Raw genomic sequence first — 9,738 nt, 5'->3', positions numbered from 1 at the left:
AAGTCGTAGATTTCTTAACTCTATCCCCAATTTAGGATACTCGTGATCAATTTTTGCCCATTATGGAGAATCTGCAGGGTGTCGAAACTTTCCATCTCTAATTCTTTCATCTACATGTCATGTCAAGTGTTTTGAATTTTCTTCACTGCGATACATGCGCCTAAATCTTGGTATTATAGGAAAATACCACACGACTTTTGCTGGAGTAGATTATTTCTTCTTATATTGAGAAACATTGCATTTCGATCACACCTTTAGTAATTCATATTCGTTTCAAAATAAAATGCAATCGTTAGGACACGCATGAATCTTTTCGTAACTCGTGTCAATAGAGCACAAAATTCATTTAGCCTCGTAGGTTCGACTGGAAAGTTCATTATCATCTGGCAACATATCTTTTAAGAGTGTTAATAATTCTGTGAAGCTTTTATCGAACCATCCATTACTCGTTTTTAAGTTGTACAACTTTAATATCGCCGACAATCTTGTGAATTTAGTACAACCATTATATAATGGTTTCTCTGCATCACTTAACAAGCTCTCAAACATTTTAGGACAATCCCGAAGATCTTCTTCAACTGCTTTTGCAATCTCTTCAACTCAGTCCGGCTCATATGTATTTGTGTCAAAATCAGTTGAAGCATATGTCGAACTATTCTCAAAATTAATGTTTCCTTTTTTTTCTCAACACGTTTTATCCAACATGTATAGCTTTGATCAATTCCATGTCATACTAAATGTCCTTCCAATTCATCTTCTCTAACGCATTTTCCAAAACAACATTTTAAACAAGGACAAACGACTCTATTTGGATCTTTTGCATTCTTCAATGCAAAATCAACAAACTCCTTCACTCCATTTTCATACTCTTTTGACAATCAATTGGCAGACTTCCATTTCTGGTCCAAATTATATGACCTATATCAATGCAGTTACACAAATAATAAGCTACTGATAACATTATATCAATATATAGTATACATATCTATTATTGTAAAATGGAAACCAATGTCCAAGTCTGATTTCAAAACAGAACAGACCAACAAATTTCAAAAAAGAATAGATTTTATATGATTTATTATGTAACAATTTATTAGTTTTAGTGACAACAACAAATTAATAAATACAGTACCTGAGACAACGTATCCAATGTTTTATAAAGGAGGAGCAGTAGATGGCCGCACAGTACGTAGAGGAGATGAGGGTTCATAAATTTGTTTTAAATTTGTTTTTATTTATTTAAAGTAAATGATTTTTATTTAAAGTGAATGATTTTACAGCGCTTGTGTAATAAGTGCTCTAATAGGTCCTTTAATTATGTGAAAGTGCAAGGCTTTTACAGCGCTTGTCAAAAAAACGCTTTAAAAGCTATGTAACATAAGGTGGGAGCGCTATATTTTACAGAGCTTGTGTTTAAAGCGCTCCAAAAGCGCTGTAAAACATTATGTGAGGGCGCTTCAATTTACAACGCTTTTGAGAAAGCGCTGTAAAAGCCTTGTAAATATTATGTGTAAGCGTTGTGTGACCCTATATGACCCTACAACAGCGCTTGTCAAAAAAGCGTTGTTGTAGCCTCCGTTATTTTTACGTGTATTATACAACAGCGCTTGTATTTATTAAGCGCTATAAAAGGCGTGCTATAAAATGTCATTTTTTGCGTAGTGTGAACATGTATCCTCTGATCATGTATCCTCTAATTGCATATTCTCTGATCACATATACTCTTATCCATGTATCCTTTAACTTTGATTATGATACCTCGAGTTAGAATAGGTTTTGATGATTAATGCGAACTATAGTATTATTCTCTGATTTAGAATGTTAATGTTGGATGAAGTTAATGATCTCCATTCACCTGATGACTGAGATATGAATTGTATACATGTTGTGAAATTACATTGCATTTCATGAATGAGATAATGACATGCATGTATGGTGGAACATTCTGCTTTGTTTCAGATAAAAAAAAAAATAGAGACGCCAATTGGAGTTATGGTCAGACAACATTTGCAAGAGATTCCAATTATCTGGGTTACCCACATTTATGTAATTGGAGGAGTTTTTTCTTAGAAAAGGAAATGAAAATTATAAAGTTTTCCTAAATTAAGAAAAGAAAGAGAATGTACAGTTTTTACACATTTAAAGTAAAAGAAAATATTTTAAATATTGGCCTATGGCTAACAAAAACTATTGCATATTCATGTCAAGCTTTCATTGTTTTCTTAAGGAAGATTATTCGAACTACCTTCCCCCTTTTATAGAACTTACAGAGATTATTATTTCACCCTTATTTTCTTAGATATTTTAGAAGTAAGTGAGGCTCAAGTTAGAGGACAAACATTTAGTAGTTTAATTTGTTAGAAAGTAATATGTGATGTATTTTTGGTGCTTCAAAAGATGATTGTAAACTATAAATTTATAGTTACAATTTATTTTGTTGATTATACCTAGGAAGATTATAAAATGACTTGTTCTCTTTTGTCAAAATGTATGAATTAATTACTATATTCTAGACACATGGTCAGAGTTTTATATATATATATATATATTATCTCATTGTAATTTTTGTACTAAGTTTGATAGCAAAAAAAATTTATAGTGTTTGCAAAACAATTAGTTTTTTTATATTTTTCAAAATAAGTTTCTTAAAATTTTAAAATTGTTAAACCAAACCAAATTTTAAAATTGTTAAATCAAACCAAATTAATCCGTTATTTATCAATTTTGTTTGAATTTTGTAGAACTATATTGAAAATTTAAACAAACCGTTTTTTATTTTAGGATTTTTGTTGTGAGCTTTTGGTTTTTTGAAGTCATTTTTAAAATCAAAGCTTATTTAGATAAATTGAGATTGAGTTGATTATTTACTTAATTTTGAAATAGTTTTTTTTTCTCTTAAAACTCAAAACAAAGAAAATAGGTTTTACAATTTTTGTGTTTGTTTTAAAATTAACATGCAATCAATTAATGGACGTCAAAACCACTCCAACAACCATTGTCAACCCCCGTTGCCACTACGCGAAAAAACGCATATTACAGCGCTTTTTTTAAGCCATTTACAGCGTTTTTTCAAAAAAATAAGCGCTGTGGAAACGAGCGCTGTAAATGATACAACAGCGCTTTTAAAAAAGCTCTATAAAACATGTAAATACAACGCGCGCTTGTTATGCACATTTTACAGCGCTTCTTCACAAAAAGCGCTGTAATATGCACCCCATCATATGAGTTATGGGTGTGCATATTACAGCGCTTTCTCAAACAAGCGCTGTAATATGCCCACCCATAATTTCATATATGGGTGTACATATTACAGCGCTTTCTCGAAAAAGCGCTGTAATATGCCCACCCATAATTTCATATATGGGTGTACATATTACAGCGCTTTCTCGAAAAAGCGCTGTAATATGCCCACCCATAATTTCATATATGGGTGTACATATTACAGCGCTTTCTCGAAAAAGCGCTGTAATATGCCCACCCATAATTTCATATATGGGTGTACATATTACAGCGCTTTCTCGAAAAAGCGCTGTAAAATGCCCACCCATAATTTCATATTATGGGTCTGCATTTTACAGCGCTTTTCTTGTACATTTTACAGCGCTTTCGTGAGAAAGCGCTGTAGAAGGTGCACCATTAAAGCGCTTTAGAACAACATTTTACAGCGCTTGTTAAAAAAAGCGCTGTAAAATGTGTGTAATTTATTAGTTGTCTATAAACAAAATTGCTTAACCAATTTTTTGTTGTTGTAGGGCACATTGGGTGCTATTTGCAATCAATGCGGTCTCTGAAGTGATATACTATTTGGATCCCGTGCACGGCGATTACACCAATCACCCCGGAATAAAGAATATGCTCGACACGTAAGTAATATTCATTTATTTCTTACATATATATATTTATATATATATATATATAAATATATATATGTAAGAAATAAATGAATATTACTTACGTGTCGAGCATATTCTTTATTCCGGGGTGATTGGTGTAATCGCCGTGCACGGGATCCAAATAGTATATCACTTCAGAGACCGCATTGATTGCAAATAGCACCCAATGTGCCCTACAACAACAAAAAATTGGTTAAGCAATTTTGTTTATAGACAACTAATAAATTAAATTCTCATCAATTAAAAAAGATAAAATTACGTACCCTGAATTATATGGTGCCAAGAACAATTTATCACTTTCTTTATTTCTTAAAAACATATCTACAATGTAGTGTTTTACATTGTCTGGATCGAGTTTGAACATCGACATCTTATGCGGAGACAAGAATGAGTATTTATTTGACAGTTTCCTCGTGCACACGACCTTCTCGTACAAAAACCTTCAATGAAAATTTTAAACTAGATTAATTACCAATACATTTAATTAATTACAAATAAATGCAATTAAAAGTATTTTTTACCTTATGTACAAGCTGATTACAGTAACACTCAGCTCCTTATGTTCGAGAAGATCGTACATTTGCTCCTTTTCGAGGTATTCAATATACTCATCTCCAAAGATGTCTTGATTCATTTGTACAATGGGCGAATCGTTGCTGCTGCCCATGTTCCTTTTTATTTGGATGTCAAGACACGCCCCGTATTTACCAAGGCGTGGCTGACTTTTATTAGGAGCAGCAGCAGCAGCGACCGATTTTCCCCGATCCAGATTTTTTGTTGCTGCAAGTTTTGCAGCTTTATTACCCTCCAGCCTTTGTAGTTTGGCAGCCCTATTAACCTCCAATTTTTGAGGTCTGCTGCCTTTTTTTGGCTGTAGGGGTGGTTTATTTATTTGGACCTACAAAAATGAGGTAAAATGTTAGTTTATTGAATCTGAAAAAATAAAAAACCTTAGGCAATAAATGTGACAAACCTTTTCGGGAGATGTAACTGATTTGTCCTTGGGAATCTTTTTTTCGAGGGCAACAAGGTGTGTGGGCCATGCCACGTAACTGCCAATAGCGTCGCTTAAGAACTTCATATCTCCATCGTTGTCCGGTATGGGCAACGGTGCAGTTGGTTCGAAAGCAACCGTAGGCGATACTTTGACATGGCCCGCGGGGATCGGAATATTGTGCAATACTTCTCCCGAAGTATTGTGCAATATTCCTTTTCCCACCTTCCGTTGAGTCGGCGAGGACAAGTATAGGACACATGTAGTGACACCCTACATCAATAGTTAAAACATAAGTACAGTTAATATATAAGTTTGTTTAATACATAAGTAATTACATAAGCAAGTAAGTAGTAAGTAATTAATTACCTCGGGAATACTCTTCAAACCGACGTTGCAACTCCCGGTTTCACTCTCCATTTGTATTTCAGGTTGGAGCTGAACCGGAAGTTGCTTGTCTTTATTCGTATTCACCAAGAGTGCCACTTGCTCCGATAAGATTCTGAGCTTCTCTAATACTTCCTCGTTGGAAGGTTTTTGGCGCTTCTCTTGAGGAAAAAAGCTTTTGGGAGTTACGCCAAATCCTTTCCCCCTCACTCGACCGGAATACTCAGGGACATTAAACACTTTCCCAAGAATGTCCCTGCACGTATCCTTGTTGCCCTCTTGAGTTTCAGAACTTTGTTCAATAGTTTCCTAAAATACATGTAACATTAAAAAGATAAGTTCAATAGCATTTTTAAAATACAATATTAAAAAATATTAAAGTGATAATATACTTACACAAAGTTCTACAACTTTCTTGACATTTTCATTATCAACCACTCCTTCTTTGTTAACACGCGCTTCCTTCCATAAGATATGACGACCCAAGGGTTGATCGGCTTGGGTGTCTTTTCTCTATTCGTTAAAATCATAAACAAAATAATACAAATTAGTTACACACTATAGTTTATAATACAAATTACAAGTGATGTTTAATTACTTACAATTTTTTGTTCAAGGCGTGCATATCCCATACGTGATTTCTTGTATGGGTGTTTTGGGTTGCTTGCCCGTTCGCGATTTGCCTTACTAATATTCTATATAAAAAAAAAATAGCAATTGTGTAAAAATTTAAAATACGCTACGAATATGAATAATAAAACACAAATGCTAATAAATTAATCACTTACGACAAACGCCGGGTCAGAACGTTTGGAAACAAATGCACTCCATTCATCCTTTGATATATAATGTTGATATATCTTTGGAGGTTCAGCATTTGTGTTTCCTTCTCTATCTTTTAGATAGAAATTTGAGAGATGGGATCTAAATCCACGATGGATTTTCCCAGCAACTCTCAAAACATATGACTTTCGTTCCTCATCAAGAACAAAAGTGGTCTGCAATGAAAACAATTATAAGTAATGTATTTTACAGAAAAAAAATTATAAATGACAAAAGAGTAGATCAAAATATTTACTTGAATGTCATTCCAGATGATATCTTTGGCATCCTTCAACGCCTTATCTCTCCAGTTGTCTATTGTTATTGGGACATTTTGACGAACAACAGCCCCAATGTAGCTTACAAACATGGAGCTGTTGGGGTCAACTGGCTGACCACTCTCGTTCCAGCCAACCTAATAAACTCATATAGTAAGTACATGCCCTAAACCCTAAAAAAAGATAAAAAAACACACAGCAAACAGAGTATATATAGTATACCTCAAATTTAATGCCACTGCTCCGTGCTTTAATCACCCTTTGCATGATAGTTGCACCACGTTTGACTTCTTTTTCGTAAGTCTTAGAGGTGCCAACTTCTTCATTTTGAACTTCTAAATCTTTGTTTGTATCCATTTAACTACAACAAGTTCAACATGCACTTTAGTATAACATCAACAAGCTCAACATGGATCATGCATTATTATAAACAAACTCAACATGTATCAGTATATCTTAAAAAAGCTCAACATGCATTCTAATGATTACAAAAATTTAATAACATCAATACCTGAATAATGATGGTTCGAAGAAAGACGAAATGCAAAGAAAAGAGGGTTTGCAGAAAGTTCACAGAAATATGGTTCACAGAAATACGGTTTGAAGAAATACGTAATGAGGGTTACGTATTTCAATGAAAATATATTGTGTGAAATGGGAGAGATGATCTTGGATGGAAATAAGGTTCGAAATGAAGGAGATGATCGTGGAAATAAGGTTCGTAAAGGACGGGATGATAGGGTTTGCAAAAGAAGAGAAGAAATGAAGGTTGAGATGAAGGTTACGTAATGAAGAGGAAACTGAAGAGGTAACTGTTATATATACGTAACACTTTTACAGCGCTTTTTATAAGCCTTTTACAGCGCTTATTTTGTAAAGCGCTCTAAAAGGCTTCTTTAGTTAAATTTTTAAAAGGCTCTTTTACAGCGCTTTTTTCAAATAAGCGCTGTAAAAGACCTCCGTGTGTTATTATGTTATTTGAATGCCTTTTACAGCGCTTTTTTCAAATAAGCGCTGTAAAAGACCTCCGTGTGTTATTATGTTATTTGAATGCCTTTTACAGCGCTTTTTTCAAATAAGCGCTGTAAAAGACCTCCGTGTGTTATTATGTTATATGAATGCCTTTTACAGCGCTTTCACACATAAGCGCTCTAAAAGGCTTCTTTAGTTAAATTTTTAAAAGGCTCTTTTACAGCGCTTTTTTCAAATAAGCGCTGTAAAAGACCTCCGTGTGTTATTATGTTATATGAATGCCTTTTACAGCGCTTTCACACATAAGCGCTCTAAAAGGCTTCTTTAGTTAAATTTTTAAAAGGCTCTTTTACAGCGCTTTTTTCAAATAAGCGCTGTAAAAGACCTCCGTGTGTTATTATGTTATTTGAATGCCTTTTACAGCGCTTTTACACATAAGCGCTCTAAAATGTCTCTTTATGTTAATTTTAAGAGGCTCTTTTACAGCGCTTTTCCCAAATAAGCGCTGTAAAAGACCTCCGTGTGTTATTATGTTATATGAATGTTTTTTAAAGCCTTTTACAGCGCTTTTCCACATAAGCGCTCTAAAATGTCTCTTTATGTTAATTTTAAAAGGCTCTTTTACAGCGCTTTTTCCAAATAAGCGCTGTAAAAGGCCTTATTGTTTTTGTGTTTTGTTATGTTATGTTATTTTTTAAACAAGCTCAACATGCATGCAAAACCCACATAGTAGTAACTGGTCACCACAAAAATCCCTTCCTCTTCACCAAACTCTTCTCCTTTTATGCATCTTCTTCACAAACATCAAAGCTTACTCTTTCACAATTCAATCTCCACCTCAACACCCTTTTTATCTCTTTACATTCTCTTTCCTTCTTAAATCGAAACTTAATTGGTATTCAGGATCATTGCCATGTTGCGAAAAATGGGTTTGTGTCTGGTGTTTTTGGGGATTCCCATGATGCGTACAAGGTGTTTGAAGAAATGGGTTTGTGTCTGATGTTTTTTGGATTCCCATGATGCGTACAAGGTGTTTGAAGAAATGGGTTTGTGTCTGATGTTTTTTGGATTCCCATGATGCGTACAAGGTGTTTGAAGAAATTAGGTGTCTGATGAATATTATTTTTAAAGCTTTTTTACAGCGCTTTGTCAAATAAGCGCTGTAAAATGTCTTTTTTACTCACTTTCAAAAGAGTCGTTTACAGCGCTTTGTGTGAAAAGCGCTGTAAAAGGTATAAAACACTCATTATTTTATTTTTAAAAGGATCTTTTACAGCGCTTTTTAAGATAAGCGCTGTAAAATGTCTCTTTATTTTATTTTTGTGTTTGGTTTATTTGGGTTGGGATGACATTAAAAACATTTTTATCATTGTTTATTGGATTAAAAATATTGTTATCATTGTCTTTATCACAATACTTTAGGAGATGATGAATTATTAGAAATGAGTATTCTGAAGAATCTATATATATATATGCACTGAGCAAAAGAGAATCTCTCTATTCAGTTCAGTTCAGTTCATGTAAATTACTAATTTATATTCAGTTCAGTTCATGTAAATCAAGCTAAATATAAAACACTCATTGTTACATGAACTTGGTATAAAACACTCAAATCAAGCTAAATATAAGCAGAAAATAAATTAATCAGAAAATAAATTAATCAGAACTTAGTATAAAACACTCAATTCAGATTACATGCATATTTACAATAACACAGTTCAGATTACATGCATAGCTTATATAAAACAATTAAACATATATATACATTAAGATGCCCTTCTTCTTTTCCTGGTGACATTCACATTTGTTTGTCCATTTACAATACGAAACGATGGATTAATCCAAATTCCCTCATCATGATCATCTCTAAGATATAAACCATCATCAGTTGAATCAATTTCATGTGGTTGTTGTGATGTTGCAAATAAAAGATCATTACCAACATCTTCATCATTATTGTTATCATCACTTATTTTATTGGTCGATAGGACAACAGACCATTTATCATTAGAAGGATCAGTGACATAAAACACTTGTTGAGCTTGCGACGCTAAAATAAAAGGCTCGTCTTTGTATCCCACCCTATTAAAATCGACAAGCAAGAATCCTGACTCATCAATCCGAACGCCATTATTATTATCGACCCACTTGCAACCAAATATGGGAACACGAAACATTGTGTAGTCTAACTCCCATATGCGCTCGATAACCCCAAAATATGATAGATTTGCATATATTGGGTTTTTGTCTTTTGCACTTGAGACATGCATCGCTTCAGCTACGAGAGTGACTCCACTATTTTGCATAGTGGTCTGATCATCTTGTTCTTTGGTATAAAATGTGTAGCCGTTAATAACATAACCAGTGTAAGAAAAGACATGTAAGCTCGGAC

The sequence above is a fragment of the Cicer arietinum genome, chromosome 5 (assembly GCF_000331145.2).
Source record: "Cicer arietinum cultivar CDC Frontier isolate Library 1 chromosome 5, Cicar.CDCFrontier_v2.0, whole genome shotgun sequence".
NCBI lineage: Eukaryota > Viridiplantae > Streptophyta > Magnoliopsida > Fabales > Fabaceae > Cicer > Cicer arietinum.
The sequence above is the reverse complement of the archived record's forward strand: the minus strand, read 5'-3'. Positions refer to the sequence as shown.